This window comes from Prionailurus bengalensis, chromosome B2 (genome assembly GCF_016509475.1).
Source record: "Prionailurus bengalensis isolate Pbe53 chromosome B2, Fcat_Pben_1.1_paternal_pri, whole genome shotgun sequence".
Lineage (NCBI taxonomy): Eukaryota > Metazoa > Chordata > Mammalia > Carnivora > Felidae > Prionailurus > Prionailurus bengalensis.
This window is the reverse complement of record NC_057349.1, coordinates 96,717,616-96,735,461: the sequence shown is the minus strand read 5'-3', so window position 1 is coordinate 96,735,461 and position 17,846 is coordinate 96,717,616. Positions and strand designations below refer to the sequence as shown.

The following is a 17,846-nucleotide window of genomic DNA, read 5'->3' as shown; positions in this document are numbered from 1 at the left end:
GGAGGGAGTCCTGTATTTATTTGTTTTAGCTGTGGAGCAGGCATTTGATCATAGAGTAGGCAGACTGTGATTTTTTTTTTTTTTTTTTTTTTTTTTTTTTAGTTTATTCATTTATTTTGAGAGAGAGAACATGAGCAGGGGAGGGGAAGAAAGAGAGGGAGAGAGAGGATGCTAAGTGAACTCCATGACATCAGTGCAGAGCTGGTTGTGGGGCTTGAACTCATGAACTGTGAGATCATGACCTGAGCCAGAATCAAGAGTCGGACGCTTAACCAACTAAGCCACCCAGGCACCTCCAGACCGTATGATTATTGTTGAAAACATGGATTAAGCAACTATATTTTTTCAATTGATGTACACCTTACTTTGTTGAAATCTTATCAGCAAAGTATTGATAATTAAGAGGAGAATGCTCTCAGTATGTTAGCCAAGAACACAAACACCCCTTGTAGTTGATTTACGTAGGACTATAGGAAACTGGACTTGGTAAATTCTTTTACAGTTTCATTTTAAATTTTGAGTTTCTGTGATTTACTTAAATCGATATTCCAGCCCCTTGGACCATTTTCCTTTTTGTTTAAATCCTCATGGAATGTTAGAGATGAATCATGTCTAATAACCTTAAAATTTGGGTGAAGGGTGGCATTTTGGGCAAACAGCAGGAGAAAAAAAGCAAATCACCATAATTTATTATTCACTGCCTTCTCTTTCTTTACCTAAGCCATCTCATCAAGAAAATGAAAAAGAGCCTAGAGGTATACTCTAACAGATTCAGAAGTGAGATTAAATTTAAAATCTTGAGACTTGGTGAAATAATGACTTTATTACTAGGAACAGTGTAGCAATTAGCTGATTTTTACCCTTGTTTTTCTAGATATCCTAGGATCTTTATATTGTAAGTTCCAGTTAGACAAAAGAAATCCTCAATTAATTAGCTCAATGTTTACTGAAGCTTATGGAGGAAAATAAAGAAGTCTAAAACATGGACCGTGTTCCCTGATGAACAGGCATTGTGTTGGACACAGTACATTTACAACTATCTACGAGAAGGAAGTAAATGACTTGTGGCTAATGAGTAGTGGCGATATATTAGCTATTTCATTTAGAGATACTGAAGTGTCCTGGAATAGTAGAGAATCTCTCATGAAGAAATTGGGATGTCATTAGGATCGGTGGACAGAAATTACATAGGTAATATTTTAGGGTGGTGGTAGTATATTACATATTGTTTCCTTTGTGATTCTTTTTTCTCCTTTCTTCCCCAAGCTTTCATACCCATAGTAGGTATAGGGTAGACCTTAAAAGCAAGAATAAGCAGTGTAGTAAAGTAAAATCAGCAGCAAGAAAGGAGCTAGAATAGCTAAAACAATGTTAGGGAAGAAAAAGTGGGAGGAATCATTCTATATAATGTTAAGTCTTAGATATAATTTCATTGATCAAGACAGTATGGCATTGGCAGAGTAGTAGATAGATCAATGGAACAGAATAGAGAACCCAGAAATAGATCAACACAAATATGCCCAATTGATTTTTGACAAAGGTACAAAAGCAATTCAGTAGGAGAATAGTCTTTTCAACAAATGGTGCTGGAATGATTGGACATCATTGACAAAAAAATGAACCCTGACCTAAACCTCACACCTTAAAAAAAAAAAAAAAAAAGTAAAATGGATACCTGTGAGATCAATGTAAAATGAATTTAAATGTGAAATGTAAAACTATATAACTTTTATAAAAAAACACGAGAACATCTCCAGGATCTAGGGCTAGGGAAACAGTTACTAGACATAACACCAAAACCCCATTTCATAAGAGAAAAAAAATCTTCATTTAATGGACTTCATTAAAATTAAAGTCTGTGCTCTGTAAAAGACCTGGTTAATAAGATGAAAAGATTAGCCACAGATTAGGAGAAAATATTTGCAAATCAAATATCTGAAGGACTTGTATCCAGAATATGTAAAGAACTCTCCAAACTCAGTGGTGAGAAAGTAAACAGTACAATTAGAAAATGAACAAAAAGAGCCTGTAAAGATAAGTAAGCTTGTATAACATTAGCCATTAGAAAAATGTAAAACCATGATGAGATAACTACATACCAAATAGACTGGCTAAAACTTAAAATACTGACAATATGAAAGACTAGTGAAGATGCAGAGAAACTGGGTTTCTTTTATATTGCTGATGGGAATGTAAAAATAGTACAGCCACACTGAAAAACAGCTTGGCAGTTTCTTATAAAATTAAATATACATTTACCATATAACCCAACAATCACACTCCAGAGAATTTATTCCAGAGAAGTAAAAACTTATGTCAAAACCTATACACAAATGTTTATAGCAACTTTATATGTAATAGCTAACAACTGGAAATAACCCAAATGTCATTCACTGGTGACTTGTTGAACAAATGGTGATACATCCATGCAATGAAATGCTGCTCAACAATGAAAAGAACTGAACTATTTATTCATACAACAATTTGAATGAATCTGGAAAGAATTATGCTGAATGAAATAAGTCATTCCACACTACTGATAGGAATGTAAAAAGCCACTACAGAATACAATATGGTGGTTCCTCAGAAAATTAAAAATAGAGTTACCATATGATCCAGTAATTCCACTTCTGGGTATATATCCCAAAGAATTTAAAGCAGGGTCTCAAAGAGATACTTGTTCACTCATGTTCATAGCATCATTATTTGCAATAGCCTAGAGGTGGAAGCTACCCAGATGTCCATCAATAAGTGAATGGATAAACAAAATGCCATATACATTTAATGGAATATTATTCAGCCCTAAAAAGGAAATTCTGGGGGCGCCTGGGTGGCGCAGTCGGTTAAGCATCTGACTTCAGCCAGGTCACGATCTCGCGGTCCGGGAGTTCGAGCCCCGCGTCGGGCTCTGGGCTGATGGCTCCGAGCCTGGAGCCTGTTTCCGATTCTGTGTCTCCCTCTCTCTCTGCCTCTCCCCCGTTCATGCTCTGTCTCTCTCTGTCCCAAAAATAAATAAACGTTGAAAAAAAAATTTAGGGGCGCCTGGGTGCACAGTCGGTTAAGCGTCCGACTTCAGCCAGGTCACGATCTCGCGGTCCGTGAGTTCGAGCCCCACGTCAGGCTCTGGGCTGATGGCTCGGAGCCTGGAGCCTGTTTCTGATTCTGTGTCTCCCTCTCTCTCTGCCCCTCCCCCGTTCATGCTCTGTCTCTCTCTGTCCCAAAAAATAAATAAAAAACGTTGAAAAAAAAAATTTAAAAAAAAATTAAAAAAAAAAAAAAAAAGGAAATTCTGGTACATAACAACATGATGAACCTTGAGGACATTATGCTGAGTGAAATAAGCCAGTCACCAAAAGACAAATACTGTATTATTCCATTGATATGAGGTATCTAGAGTAGTCTCATTAAGAGAAACTAATATGGTGGTTACCAGGGGCTGGAAGGAGGGAGTAATGGGAAGTTGTCATTTAATGGGTGTAGAGTTTCAGTTTTGCAAGATGAAAATGTTCTGGAGATTGGTCACATGACAATGTGAATATACTGAACTGTACACTTAAAAATGGTTAAGATGGGGGGGGGGGGTGCCTGGGTGGCTTAGTTGATTGAGCATCCAACTCTTGATTTTGGCTCAGATCCTGATCTCATGGTTGTGAGATTGAGCCCATGTCAGGCTCTGCGCTAAGCATGGACCCTGCTTAAGATTCTCTCTCTCTGTCTCTCCCTCTGCCCCTTTCCCCCAGTTGTGCTCCCTCTCTCTTTCCCTCAAAAAAAAGAAAAAAAAAAAAGGTTAAGATGGTAAATTTTACCACAATTAAAGAAAACATCAATCTCAGAAGTTTATATGCTGTTGGAAAGGAAGAATTTGCTCTGCCCTACAAGATCCTTCTAGCTGGACTAAGAATCAAAAGGACATGAGGCAGATTAATGGGAGAAAATAAAACTTAATAGCATATGTATGGGGAATCCACATAGACATGAAATTCCAAAGACAATGAGGCAAGGAGATGGTTATATGAGCTGAGAGGGGTTGGGGTCTAGAGATTACAAAGGGGAGAAAGACCATTAGCAGGAAGGTTAAAGGAGATGTTTGGAAAACAAATCTTGCCCTGTTATGCAGGTAAGTTTCTTAGGTAAAGAGGAATCTCTGTTAATAGCTTTCTTCCTGGTTTGAGCGTGCAGTTGAGGTCAAGGTGAAGAGCTTTTCCTTGATCTGCTGGGTTTCTTTTCCTTTTAACTTTTAAAGCTCATGCCAAAGTAGCCCATTTTGGGATAGGCTGGCCTTGGTCCCTACAGTACTGTATGATTTATTTATTTGTTTGTTTGTTTGTTTGTTTTTGAGAGAGAGAGAGACAGACAGAGCATGAGCCGGTGAGGGTTATAGAGAGGGAGACACAGAATCTGAAGCAGGCTCCAGGTTCTGAGCTGTCAGCACAGAGCCTGACGCGGGGCTCGAACTCACGGACGACTGTGAGATCTTGACCTGAGCAGAAGTCAGATGCTAAACCTACTGAGCCACCCAGGTGCCCTTGTATGATTCCTTTTATACAACATTCTCAAAATGACAAAACTATGGAGATGGAGAACAGATTAGTGCTTGTTAGAGTCAGCACTTATGCTGACAGTGTGGGAAGCAGGGAGGGTGTAAATACAAAGAGGTATTTTGTGGTGATGGAACATTTCAGTATCTTGATTCTGATAGTGGTTACGTGAATCTGTACATGGGATAAAGGTGCTTAGAACTATACACACCTATACACACAAATGAATACAGGTTAAGAAAAGTGCTGAGAATAGAATAAGATCTGTAGTTTTGTTAACACTAATGTACCAGTGTTCATTTTTAGTTTTCATATTGTACCACAGCTATGTACTGAAGGAAGCCAGTTGAAGGGTACATAGGACACTATACTATTTTTGCAAGTCTCTGCGAGCCTATAATTATTTGAAAAAACTGAAAAGAATCACTTTGAATTGAGAGAGAGAACGAATGATTGAATGAACGAACGAACAAATGAACCAACAAACAAGCAGTCAGCCTGGGAGATAGGAGACCTGCATGTTCTAGTTTCCACTCTGTCAGTAGGTATGACCCTACACAAGTTATTCCATCTTTTCTGGGCTTTAGTTTCCTAAGCAATGAAATAAGGAGTTTGAATAAATGATCTCCAAAGATGCTGCCATTTCTAGACTAGTATAGAAATTAGTGTTGTAATTGAATATGGCAGATAAGGGAGCAATTGTCATTTCTCAGGCGGGAGTGAGCAGATTGGATGCAATGTGGTAACACAAATCTATAGTCCTTTTCCTACTATTTAAAAATCCTAAAAGCTCAGAAAAGAGGATGTTTTTTCAGGCCTATAAATCTGACCTGAACTGATGTGAGATTATTTATAGTCTTTCTTTATTCCACTTAATGTGAATATTCATGCATTTTGCTGCAGAAATATTCATGTGTTTGATTACAGGGTGCAGCCCCAGATCCTGCTGGAGGGCTGGGTAAAATGCACCTTCCTAAAATCAGAAAAATTTTGAATTGGTTTCAGGGACTTTGGATGAGGGACTGTGGACCTGTCCAACCAAGCTGGACGGTGCCATGTAGGCTGGAGTAGAAGCCCAGATACACGGTGTAGATTGGTAATGTGGTAGAGGCTGAAAGTAGCAACGGTGCATCAACCCCCACTTCCCCTCAGTACATCTCGCCCCCTGTGGTTCATTACTATCTTGCTGATGAAATGTAATTATCCACTTGTGCACAATATATATATTTTTGTTTTTAATCATTTAAATTTGTGTGTAAATTTTTACAGCTCTCCCCTGCTATCTGAAAGAAGAGCGTCTGCTATGAAACCTTCCATAAGCCAAAATGGCGTAAAGCAAAGAAGCAGTTACCATTAATTTGCATGGGAAAATTTTTAAGCATTCTCAGACCCAAAGAATAATCTCCCTCAGGCTTTTTTGACACTTTAGGACACATCTTGCTAACGAATGCACAAAATAAGTGAAGATAAAGCACAGATGCTCACAGACACGGTTCAAAGCTGCGGCAGCTTGATGTTGAGTGTGGCTCCTAGGGAAGGAGCTCAGCCATAGCCCCAGTGCACACTGCCTCTGTAAGGGCTCACTGCAGAACAAACACTGGATGCTAAGTTTGCTTTTCGCTTTTTTTCATAGAAGAGAAAATCCTCTTTGTATTTCTTTTGCTTGGTGAAAATGTGTGAATGCATGTCTTTTGTAAAGCAAAGTGGCTTAACTTGAACTTTTGAAAGGCAGGAGATGCCTGTATTACTTTTTTTAAAGTACTTTTAGTTTTATATACTACTTACTCCCAAGAACTTAAATGCTTTTAATAATCATATGATAGACACTTAATTGTTTCCAAGGTAATGACTCATACTCTTTTCATACAGAATTAGTTAAATTTTTGTTGTTTATACATAGTTAACTTCATTGAGCAGTGTGGCTTTGTTTGTTTTCATTGATTACTGTTGACACATTTGGCTTTTAGGATTAAATTTTTGTTTAAATACCCTGTCTTTTTACTTTTGCCTCCATCTCTATTGCACATTTAGATAGATGGGATTAATTTAGTATGCATTTAGTGGAGACAAATTATGGCATTTCATCTCTCTCTTAGGGGGTGTTGATTCCTTAGCAGAGACTTTTTGTTTCTGAGTTCACTACATTAACTTGGCTACCTAAAAAACCTTCTTAGTCTTTTCTGCATGTTAAAATTCTTCAGAGATCTTTAAACATATTATTAGAAAAGGAATTTTAGTCTCCTCCATGTTTATAAAAGACCCTTTCTAGATTCAGTTCTGTAATTACTGACTACAAACCTGCATTACTTATGAAGGACTTTTTTTTTTTTTTTTGTATGACTAGGAGAAAATTAAAATTTTTAATTCATTCCACAAATGTTTGAGGTGCTCTTGGCATGGGATGTACAAACAAGAATAAGACACAGTTGCTGCCCTTCAGGAATTCATCAGAAACAGTATAATGAGCATGAGCTCTAGAATCAGACTCTTTAGATTTATATTCTGGCTCTACCACTGCCAAGCTATGTGATCTCAGGCGATTTCCTTAACCTCTTTGTGCTTTAGTTTCATTTGTAAAATGAGGATGATAACAGTACGTATATGTTAGGGTTTTATGGAGATTAAATGGGTAAATATAGGTAAAGTGCTTAGAACAATATCTGGCACATAGAAAATATCCAAACGTTAGCAATTTCCATTATTATTAGAAAGTTCATTTTAGTGGGGGAGATGTGCAAATAGTGAGAGTACCTTGGGATAAATGCTATAGTATGTGTGACCAATATGCTGTGGAGACAGGGAGGAAAAAATCTCTGTAGAAAATTGAAGATTTTCAAAGGCGAGGTGACCTAAGTGTTGGGTCATGGTGGATGAGAAGGAAATGACCAAGGCAGGAAGCTAAATTAAAACGCAAGAAACTGCTTAGCGAGGTGTAGGGAAGTAGTCGTTTGGTGTGGGCTGAACGTGGGGGATGGGATGAGACAAAAAGGGTAGGTTGAACATGTATGTCTGCTTCTGCCAAGATAGAGTAACCTGTGCTGGACTTTACCTTCCACTGTAAACAAATAGAAAACTGGATTTAAAAAAAAAATGAAACAATTGTATTCTTGGAGTACAAGGCAGTACAGGATTGTGATTCCTGTGAGAGGTAAACAGATGAGGTGAGAACTATCACTCTGGCTTCCTGCTGGGGGGTATTTTCCAAATAGCAACACAGAAAGGGTGAACTCCAGTGGAGGATGGTGGCATTGCTGAGTTTGAGGAGACAGATTAGATTTTGGGGAAGTGGAGGCAGCTGGAAATTGCAGAGCAGAATCTGGAAGAGGAGGGAGTACACAGAGAAAGGCTCCAGAAATCTAAGGTGCACACTTGAGTGTATTGTTGAAATATAGGCAACACATGACTAGGATGAAACTCCATGAGGCTGGGGAGCTATAAGCTGTACAATTTTCAGAGTTCTCACAAAACTGGCAGACATTTGATTTCTAACTGGACAGTATTGAAAGACTTCGTTGAACAGCAAGTCTCAAAAGGATCGTGCTGATCTAAAAGTAATAGAAGTGCCAGCGAAAGCATATCAAATCTCTTAAAAGGAAGACTATAAAATCCAGACACTCAACAACACAATATCACAATAGCCAACATCCAGTTACAAATTATAGTACATTTCAAGAAGTAGGAAGATATAACCCATACCCAGGAGAAAAATCAGTCAGTAGAAACAGATCCATAAGACACAGAGATAATGGAATCAGCAAAGACTTATTATAAATATGTTCTTTTTTTTTTTTTAATTTTTTTTTTCAACGTTTATTTATTTTTGGGACAGAGAGAGACAGAGCATGAACGGGGGAGAGGCAGAGAGAGAGGGAGACACAGAATCGGAAACAGGCTCCAGGCTCGGAGCCATCAGCCCAGAGCCTGACGCGGGGCTCGAACTCACGGACCGAGAGATCGTGACCTGGCTGAAGTCGGACGCTTAACCGACTGCGCCACCCAGGCGCCCCAATATGTTCAAGTGTTTAAAAGAAAACATGACTAATGATAAAAATGAAGGAAAAAATACATGTCAAATGTAACAACTGTAACTGAAAGTTTAATGTGTAAAAGGAAAACTTACTCTGAATTGACTCAATAGCAGAGTTGATGCTAAAGAAGAAAAGATAAGTGAATTAAAGACATAGCAATAGGTGCCCTTTTCATCCTAATATAAAAGGATCCATGAAAAATTATAGCTAATATTCTTAATAGTGAAAGACTGAATGCTTTCTCCCTAGGATAGGATGTTCTTCCTCACCCTTCTGTTCAAAATTTTGCCAGAAGTTCTAGCCAGTCAAGAAAAAGAAATTAAAGGCATATTGGATTAGAAAATAAAAGCTAGTCTTTATATCTAAATAACGTCCCATGCTAAGAAATCCCTAAGAATTTACAGAAAAGCTGCTAGAACTGATAAGCAATTTTGGCAAGTATAAGGCATATAATGTCAAAATATATAAATCAATTGTACTTCCTTATATTAGCAATGAACAGTTGGAAAATGGATTTGCAAAATGTTTATAATATTAGCAAAAACATGAAGTGAGAAGGGATAAATTTAACAAAATATATACAAAGTCTGTACATTGAGAACTATAAAACATAAATGAGGAAATCAAAGATGACCTAAACATACCATGTTCATGGATTGGAAGGGTTAATATTGTTAAAATGTCAGTTCTTCCCAAATTCATCTGTAGATTTAGCATAATCTCAGTCACAATTTCTTCAGGTAATTTTTTTGGTCAAAATTGATAAGTTGATCCTAAAATTAATCAGTGATTGCAAAGATCCAGAATAACCAAAACAGTTTTGAAAACTAACCCTGTAATGCTAACATCACATGATTTCAGAACTTCCTAGAAAGCTACAATAAGCAAGACTATGAGGGATTGGTATACAGGTAGGCATATACATCACTATGATGAAATACAGTTCAGAAATGGACTCACATGTATATGGTAATCAATTTTTGACAGAGGTTGCAAGGCAGGTCAATGGGAAAAATACAGTATTTTCAACAAATGGTACTGGGGGAGAAAAGGAACTTTAATCCTTACCTCATACTGTAAAGGACAATAACCTTGAAATGGATCTTACACTTAAACATGAAAACTAAACTGAAAATTCTAAAAGAAAACATAGGAAAAAATTTTGTGACTTTGAAGTAAGCAAAGATTTCTTAGAAAGCATGAAGTGTAGAAGAAAAAAGAAAAACTAGAGTTCATCAAAATTTAAAACTGCTCTTTGGAAAATGTTAAAACAAAATGGCAAGCCACAGACTGGAAGAAAATATACACATGTCTGACAAATGACTAGAACATATAAAGAAGTCTTACCTCTCAGTAAGAAGACAACCAGTTCAAAAACTGGAAAAGATTTGGATGTTTTATAGAAGAAGTTATCTAGCCAGTAAGTACGTGAAACATGCTCAACATCATTAGTTGTCTGGAAATGCAAAGTCAAACCAGAAAGAGAAATCCCTATATAGAAATGAGAATGGGTAACTTTAGGAAGTCTGACCATAGTAAATGTTGGCGAGGGCGTGTAGCAGCTGGAGCTGTCCTACATTGCTAGTGGGAATGTAAAATGGTACAACCACTTCAAAGAACTATTTGGTCATTTTTTAAAAAGTTAAGCATATCCTTGTATCTTAAAACACGGCAATCCCACTCCTGGGTATTGAAATGATAGAGAATGCAAACAAATGTGCATTCAGAGATTTTAACACAGTTATTCAGAGCATATTTACTGTAGCCATAAACTAGAAACTATCCAAATGTCTAAGGTGAATGGAATATTTTTCAGAAAGAAAAATGAGTTGATCAATGATTCACTCAAACATGGATGGATCTCAAGAACATTATGCTGAGTGAAGTCAGATACAAAGTATGATTTCATTTACATGAAAAATCTAAAATAGGTAAAATGGTAGTAAAACATCCACTTCGGTTGTTTGCTTGGGGCCGTAAAGGGGAACAAGGGAAATGTTAGGGTACTAGAAATGTATTATATCTTTATTATGGTGGTGGTTACAGAGATATATACATTTGACAAAACATTATACTGTATACTTAAGATGGGTACATTTTATTGTTAGTAAATGTTACTGAGTTTGTCATTTTATTGCTCAAGAGTGTTCCTTTGCATGGTTATAAAGCAGTTTGTTCACCTTAAATGAACATTTTGACTGTTTCTAGCTTTTGGCTACTGTGAGTAAAGCTGCTACAAAATAAATAAAGCTGATTTAAAAAATAAAGGAAAAGTTGTAGCTACATTTTGAGGAGCTTTGTATATAGTATTAAGATCTAATTTTATTTTGGGGTCAGTGGAGACTACAAAGGTTAAGTAGTAGAGAAACTTGAATAGATATGTCTTTTGAAAGCTGACTTTTGGCAGCTGTGAAGGTTGAGGGTTGCAGAAAAGAAAAACTGGAGGCAGGAAGGCCTGGCAGGAGATTGCTATAATCTATTCATTTCTCCCCCTGCCCAGCTTTATTGAGGTGAATTGTCAAGTAAAATTATATATATTGAAAGTGTACAACATGATTGTTTGATATAACATAACTTACCTTTGTGTGCGTATGTGTTGTGTGCACGCGTGTGTGGTGAGAATGCTTAAGATCTACTCTCTTAGTAAATTTCAAGTGTAAAATAAAGTGTTATTAAGTATAGTCACCATACTGTACATTAAATCCTCAGTAGTTATTCTCTTGTGACTAAAAGCTTTTACCCTTTGACAAGCATCTCCCCATTTTTCCTTCCCCCTGGTACCTGGTAACCATCATTCTGCCGTCTCTTTGTATGGGTTGAGTTTGACCCCCTTATTCCCTTTTTTTTTTTTTCCAGATTCCATATATAAGTGAGATCATACGGTATTTGTCTTTCTCTTTCTGGCTTATTTTACTTAGCATAATGTCCTGTGGTTTCCATCCATGTTTTTCCAAATGGCAGGATTTCCTTCTTTCTCTTGGCTGAATAATATTCCTGTGTGTGTGTGTGTGTGTGTGTGTGTGTGTGTATCAGATATTCTTCATCATTTATCACTCAATGAACACTTAAATTGTTTCCATATCTTGGCTATTGTGAATAATGCTGAACATGGGAGTGCAGACATCACTTTAAGATAGTTTTCATTTCCTTCAGATAGATACCTAGAAGTGGGATTTCTGGATCATGTGATAGTTCCATTTTTAATTTTTTGAGGACCCTCCATACTGTTTTCCATAATGGCTGTACCAATTTATAGTCCTACCAGCAGTGCACAAGAGTTCCCTTTTCTCCATATCCTCACCAACACTTATCTCTTGTCTTTCAATAAAAGTCATCCTTAGCCCTAGCAAGAGCCATTCAAGTGGTTAGTAATGATTGTGGTGTGCCCTTTACCACTCCTACTCATGTGTCAAGAGTGAAGGGAGAATCTTCTGGGCCCAATTCAGAGACACAATAAGAGCAGTATCTTACATGAATAGAAGTTTATAGTTTGAATAGAGAAAAGTGAGAGAATAACATCTTTACCTTAGGCTTCCTTTTTTCCAAAGAACCTACTAGGACAGTTAAAACCATTTTCATATTGGGAATTGCAACTTAGTTCTGGTCAAGTACCATCATCTGTCATAGTAAATTAATGACAACTTGAATAACTTTTGCATTCAATTTGTAATTCTTATTTATTTATTAAAAAAATTTTTTTGATGTTTATTATTGACAGACAGAGAGCATGAGCATTGGAGGGGCAAAGAGAGGGAGAGGCACAGAATCTGATGCAGACTCCAGGCTCTGATCTGAGCTGTCAGCACAGAGCCTGATGTGGGGCCCAAACCCACAAACCGTGAGATCATGACCCGAGCTGAAGTCGGACGCTTTACCCACTGAGCCACCCAGGCGCCCCAATTTTATTTATTTTAGTTGTATAAGAACTGTAACAATACAATGTTTATAATTTTTATATTCATACATATTTAAATAATATTTTAACAATCATTTAAGGAAATAATGGATGACTGATGGGGCACCTGGGTGGTTCAGTCGGTTAAGTGTCTGACTCTTGATTTTGGCTCAGGTCATGATCTCACAGTTCTTAGATCAAGCCCCGCATTGGGCTCCGTGCTGGATGTAGAGCCTGTTTGATTCTCTCTCTCCCTCTGCCCCTCCTCTGTGCACTCTCTTTCTCTCTCTCTCTCTCTCTCAAAAAGGGGGGGGGATGACTGAGTTTTTACCCTTAAAAATGTTCCCTCAAGAATGAGGGATACTCACAATTCTGTGTTCTTATTTCTGGGCCCAGTTAGTAAGGATAAGTTGATCATAGGTTTTGAAGTGCTATAATATTTAATTCTTGGTGCTTAGATTCTAATGAGTTAGGATTCAGATGCCCACATCTCTCCCTTGTGTTGCTCATTACTACTGTATGGCCAACTGCTTTTCATTAATACTATTGTATTCTATAATTGTCCCTTCTTTATTCTTCTTTTTTTTTTTTCAACGTTTATTTATTTTTGGGACATAGAGACACAGAGCATGAACGGGGGAGGGGCAGAGAGAGAGGGAGACACAGAATCGGAAACAGGCTCCAGGCTCTGAGCCATCAGCCCAGAGCCTGACGCAGGGCTCGAACTCACGGACTGTGAGATCGTGACCTGGCTGAAGTCGGACGCTTAACCGACTGCGCCACCCAGGCGCCCCCCTTCTTTATTCTTCTACAGGAGTCAGAATTTTCATGGGTTACGTGTGTGTGTTTAACACCATAGAGGCCCTTTAGTTACCAGAACATATTCATCTGTGCTTGTGGTTTGAAGACTATAATGACTGTTTTTCTTTTTTTTTTTTTTTTAATTTTTTTTTTCAATGTTTATTTATTTTTGGGACAGAGAGAGACAGAGCATGAACGGGCGAGGGGCAGAGAGAGAGGGAGACACAGAAACGGAAACAGGCTCCAGGCTCTGAGCCATCAGCCCAGAGCCCGACGCGGGGCTCGAACTCACGGACCGCGAGATCGTGACCTGGCTGAAGTCGGACGCTTAACCGACTGCGCCACCCAGGCGCCCCAATGACTGTTTTTCTAAAAATAGATACCTTGGAGTAGATTTTTTAAATGGGCACTAGATGTTAACCATTCAGATAGTCGTTTCTGATTTAATACTTATTTCTGATTTAATACTTATTTGAAGTTCTAGATACAAATTTTTAGTTTATGGAGTGCAGCTGCATTTCTTTTCTTCCTATGACTCACCAAAGCCTACTCAAAGCCTTTCATTTTTTTTCTATTTTTGTATACTGAAGCTTCATTTTAACAAATATTTAAAAATAGCTTTAAAAATTACCATTCTTTTGGAGTCTCCTTGGAAGTTTATTTCATTTGCTCCAAAGATTTTTTTTTTTAAGTAATCTGAATTGGTTTTATATCCAGAGTTGTGAGGTTAGTGCTAGGTCTAGTAAATACTATACTGTAGTCTAAAAACTTAACAGTAGTGTTTGGAATTTTTCAAACATTGATAATTTGCATGAATGTATTCTTTATAGCATTTAATAATTACAAGGGGCTTTCTATATATCTTAGTGTTCAGTATCAACAAGTAAGTGAAATTTATTTTATCCTCAAAATAGAAATAGCTTCATAAAGCTACTTCCTCACCATTTCTCTCTAACTTTAGGTTATTTCTTCTATGTTGCTGTATATTTATAAGGGATGTCATTTAGTTTCACAGGACTAATAGTATATACAAAGCTTTTATTAAAAGATTTTTATGTAGTACTATTATTTTTAAATATTATGTATTGTCTCACGTACTTTTTCTGTAGTTCCCTTGATCAAAAACAAGAGTGACAGGGGGCTGGGTGGTTTAGTCAGTTAAGCATCCAGCTCTTGATTTCAGCTCAGATCATGATTTCACCATACAGGAGATTGAGCCCCATGTTGGGCTTTGCTCTGAGAGCACAGAGCCTGCTTTGAATTCTCTCTCTGTCTCTCCCTCTCCCTCTCCCTCTCCCTCTCCCTCTCCCTCTCCCTCTCCCTCTCCCTCCCCCTCTCCCTCCCTCTCCCTCCCTCTCTCTCTCTCTCTCTCTGCTCCCCTCCTGCTCACACTTTCACTCTCTCCAAATAAATAAGTAAACTTAAAAAATAAATAAAAACAGTAGTGACAATAGAGTGTGCATGATATAATTTTGTGAGTACATAGAAAGGATCTCCAGAAATGAACATCTAGAAGTTGGAAGTCCTGGCCTTAGAATTTTTTTTTTAAGTTTATTTATTTATTTTGAGAGAGAAAGCATGAGTGAAGAGGGGCAGAGAGAGGAAAAGAGAGAAAATCCCAAACAGCCTCCACGCTGTCAGTGCAGCGCTTGATGCAGGGCTCGAACTCACAAACCATGAGATCATGACCTATGCCAAAGTCAGGAAGTCAGACGCTTACCAACTGAGCCACCCAGGCGCCTCTTACAATTTTAATCTAAGTTTAAAAGTACTCCAGATTCTTGATTTCCAGCATAGGTCATGTTCCTAGGGTCATGGGATCAAGCCCTGCGTATGGCTCTGTGCTGGGCGTGGAGCCTGCTTAAGATTCTCTGTCTCCCTCTACCCAGCTCATGCTCTCTGTTTCTCTTAAAAAGAAAAGGAAAAGAAAAGGAAAAAAAAAGTACTCCTGCGTTTACCTGGCCAACTGAGGACAAAACTGGAGTGGAGTTTGAAGGATACGCTGCACTGTACAAATATAAGGTGGAAGTGGAGTATTATGACTGTTATCATGAGAAATATTAGCAGTTGAAGCTGTGTGGTATAGTGGAAAGAACAGAGTTTTGCAAGATGACTGACCTGGGTTCAGTCCTGGCTTATGTCATTTACTAGCTGCTGTTTGGGCAAGTTAACTACTCAGACCTGTTTTCTCATCAGCAAAAATGGGAATAATAATACGTATCTTGTGAATCGTGAATGAAAGGTCTAGGTGACAACATAGTTTTATTTCTCCTTCCCTAACTAGAGAATAGGAAATGTCCTTGGCAAAAGTAAACACCTTTCTGAAGCAAAGTAAAAAATTATATTTTCATTAATGAATTGCAAGTAAAATAGGATTGACTAATGGTTTAGGAGGATGAAGAAAGTAGTGGTTGCTGGTTAACATGTGGTCCTGAATTAGATTTTAGAACTCTTGAAGTTGGTTTAGTATAAAAGTGTTCAAAATATGAATACAGTTGGCTGCTACCGATGTGTTACAAACCCAGACAGAGTTGAAAGTAGGGAGCCCAGGGTCTCTTAAATGGGTGAGAATAATATATGTCAAGAGGCTTTGTAATCTTTAAGTTATTTTAGCAATGAATAAGGTACTGTCACTTTTTACCCTTGGCAGAAGTAAAGGGAAAACATCTGGGGGTGGTAGATCTCCCCAAATTCCCTGGTATACTCTTCTCCGTGGGTAAACTGCTATTGCATCGCTGCCACTGGAACCATGTGGGCTCTTAGATGTCCCTGTAGTTAGGAGCCTAAGACACATGTTTAGATATGGTGATGCCCGGTCTAGTTTTATGGATTGTAAGCAAGGTGCATGGCTCTTTGTATGCCTAGCAAGTCTTGAAATCTCACTGAATGGCAGTTTAGTAAGTTTCCTGCAGATAGATAAGTTCTATCCTTCTGTGATGTGGAGTCACAGACTCTTGATAAATATTCCTTGATTTCTCCAGTTTGAATTGCTCATTCTTCCAGCTGTCTGTCTCTTCAAAAAATCGGAAGATTGGACATACCATTGAGCTTTCATTCTGCATCGTCTAGATCAGCTGGGGTCAAGTGGTGGCTGATTCCTTTAGACTTGGGCATATGTTGACACTTTAAATATATACATTTATATTTGTCAATTATTCCTCAGTAAAGCTGGGAGAAAAAAGGATTGGGCGTATGTTCTTCAGTTTACCTTTTGAGATGCATCAGTTATAGCTAACCACTTCATGAATCAATTGGCCTATCTGTGTCCTTTATTTTGGACCTCTGATTTCAGTAGAAGTGTATCTAACACTGTGATCTTTTTGAAAGAAATGATTTTGTCTTTCTATTCCTATTGCCCAGCATATACTTGACACACAGAAAACCTTCAGTAAGTACTCACAGAATTTAACTGAATGGAGTAAAACCTTTCCTAACCTGAGGACTTTGCCTTTCTCCTGACCTTTGCTTTAGTCATTACTTTAATTAGATCATGGTATTTATCTTACATATTATTCTTCATAGTATAGGGCATCATGGCTGGAGATAGTGATCAATTCTTCCCAAAGACTGAGAAAGAAAAAAATGCACTTAAATTGTAGCAGGATTGATTAAAATTAGTGGGGGGGGGGGGGGGGGGGGGACTTTTCCTAGCTGTAACATTTGTTAGGGATGGATTGCAGAGACACTTTTGCATTCTTTTACTTTGAAATCTTCCATGGGCTTGGCATACACCTTCTTAAAAACACCAAGAAGAGTAACATAACATTCTTTCTTCCTTCACTGAGAAGAGTAACATAACATCCTTGCTTCTTGCCACTTGCTGTGCCAGCCACAAGCTCCCCTGTGCCCCTTGTAGCCATGCCTCACAAAGTTGAAGAAATCAAGGGCTTTCCGCTCATAGCCAGGTGAAAGGATGCCAGATCTGTCAAGATCAAGAAAAATAAGTATAATGTGAAGTTTAAAGTTCGATGCAGCAGATACCCTTTGACCTTGGTCATCACAGGCAAAGAGAAGGCAGAGAAACTGAAGTAGCCCCTGCCCCCAGGTCTGGCAGTCAAGAGGCTGAAATGAACCTGGCACACGGATTTGAACTATATAAAAATTTAAAAAATTAAGTGTATATATATATATATATATATATATATTTAATTTTTATTAGCTTCCAGATATTACAGATTAAGAATTTGAGAACAAATTGTGATCAACAGGTGTACAACTTCTGCAAAAAATGTAGAATTTGTTATTCCATAATATATTCCTCTATCAAAAACAGCTGTCTCCAAGTAGTGCTTTGTACTGTTGGCAAATTCATTACAAATGCAGGAAGCAATTCCTGTTTCATATGATTGTGATTTGTAAAAATAATTTAGGTGTAAGCTATCCACAAATCTTTTTTTTTTTTTTTTTTGTAGCAGTCCTATCTTAAATCCTCATATTTTGGCATTACACATGAGTGTCATGAGTTTAAATTCTGGAACATCCAAGCAGAAATATAAGAAAGGGCTCATTTAGGCTGGAATGGTAAAAATTCTAATTGGGAGGGTCCTCATTTTGATTTCTGCTCTCCTGCCCACCCCCTTAACC

The 17,846-nt window shown here is 37.8% G+C and overlaps 1 protein-coding gene and 1 pseudogene across 1 annotated transcript in view; both read left to right on the top strand.

Moving 5' to 3' along the window:
• The window catches only part of PDSS2 (decaprenyl diphosphate synthase subunit 2), a 263,366-nt gene that overhangs the window by 3,465 nt on the left and 242,055 nt on the right, over positions 1 to 17,846 (top strand). The window lies entirely within an intron of this gene.
• LOC122489826 lies at positions 15,362 to 17,333 on the top strand (annotated as a pseudogene).